The sequence below is a fragment of the Aegilops tauschii genome, chromosome 3 (genome assembly GCF_002575655.3).
Source record: "Aegilops tauschii subsp. strangulata cultivar AL8/78 chromosome 3, Aet v6.0, whole genome shotgun sequence".
Lineage (NCBI taxonomy): Eukaryota > Viridiplantae > Streptophyta > Magnoliopsida > Poales > Poaceae > Aegilops > Aegilops tauschii.
In genome coordinates this window covers 429424817-429426792 of record NC_053037.3, presented here as the reverse complement: position 1 = coordinate 429426792, position 1976 = coordinate 429424817, and positions in this window count along the sequence as shown.

Below are 1976 nucleotides of genomic sequence, written 5' to 3'. Positions count from 1 at the left end.
TTATGTGCTCAGCCCGCACACGAGCGGTACTACCGCTGGAAGAGCGGTACTACCGCTGGAAGAGCGGTACTACCGCTTAGCACGGTCAAAACAGCCCAACGAGAGAGAAAAACACGAGCTGAAGTTCTGCCAGAGAGGTAGTACCGCTCTGGGGAGAGGTAGTACCGCTTATAAGAGGTACTACCACTCGAGGGGAGAGGTAGTACCGCTTATAAGAGGTACTACCGCTCAAGGGGAGAGGTGGTACCGCTTATAAGAGGTACTACCGCTCGAGGGGAGAGGTAGTACCGCTTACCGCGAAACCCGACACGAAAAACGCATCCCCAAAAGCAGCGGTACTACGCGCTGCACATGGCCGCGGTACTACCGCTCGAGAGAGCAGTACTACTGCTTGAGGCTTTCAAGAACACGACAGAGAAAACAAAGGAAGCAATAAAGCCTAAACTGCCACAACTTCTGCAAATGAACTCCGAATTGAGTAAACTCCAAGCTTGTTGGATAGATGACAACGAGTAGCATCCAAACAGCAAAATGTTATAATGAGAAGAGGCTGGGGAGGTATGCCTAAGATATGGAGGAGTGAACCCTCCATTAGAGAAGAACGAGCATAACCTCCAACATCGAAAACATCATAGAAGATGCATGAGTGAACTCCGTTTTCAATGAACTCGAGCTTGTCAACAAGATGACCATAAGCTCCAAAACTCACAAAGAGAAACACCAAACAAGAACCAAGAAAGATGATGCAAGTATGCAATGGTTTGAGCTCTCTATGAACGATACGATCAAGCTACTCATCAAGAGCCCCCCTTGGTAGTACGGCAATCGATCCTATAACCCGGTCTCCCAACTACCACCATGAGACCGGTAAAATAGACAACCTATCAAGGGCAAACATTTGTCTTGCACAAAGTCCACTTGAGCTAGATGTAGACGATCTTGACTTCCTCAAGTTGGACCACCTTTCTTGATTGCATTGGCTCGGTGAAGACTAGTAGGTTGCTCCCCCATACTCCACTATGGGTGAGCCACTCTTCGGCACATCTTCACAAATCCATTGTCACCACAATGTATGGCAAGCTTCAAGCACTTGATGTCTTCGTGATGCATCACTTGAACTTGCACACCGCAACCTAACCCCACAAAGAACTCTCACGAAGACCATGGGTTAGTACACAAAGCGTAATTGACAATGCTTACCATACCATGGGATCGCTTGATCCCCTCTCGGTACATCTTCTATGCTTTGTGAGTTGATCAACTTGATTCACTCTTTGACTTAGTCTTGATCAACCTCTCACAAGACCAATCTTAAGGTAATTCCTTGAATAGCACCTTGGTCGATACAAACTCTTCTTCAAATATAACTCAAGGCAACCATTAGTCCATAGAGATTGTCATCAATTACCAAAACCAAACATGGGGGCACCGCATGTTCTTTCACACAGTCACGCCCAAAAGAAACGACAGAGAAAGAGCAAAAGAAACAAATGCCGACAACGGCGGATCAACAAAAACGAAGAAGCCTCGCAATCGCTGCGCCCACCGGGATCTTCCACTGGCTCCAAGACTCCGAAGCGCCGGTACCTATCAACACCTCCAAGAAGGATCGCGACGATGACGATGCTGCTGCCAAGGGTTTCCCCTGGTACATGACGAGGCAAGAGGAAGGGTAGCCCCTGACGCCCTCCCGGAAGGTCAGGTGGCACCCACAGGCACCACCGTGCCGGAGTCGGCCATGCCGACAGGGATTTCCCTCGATCCCAACCCGCACCTCGGGCGCTCCGGAGCCTGCCACCAAACCAACCACCACCCTGCGCCAACGCGGTCTTGAGGCCCCCACGCCGTCTGACTACGGCACCGCGAAGTGAGGACAGCACGGTAAAGAATCAGAGCTGGGACTAAGGCAACAGCACCGTTGGCACGCGGGAGGGCCCGACCTCCACCGTCAGCGACGGTAGCCGTCCGGACACAAT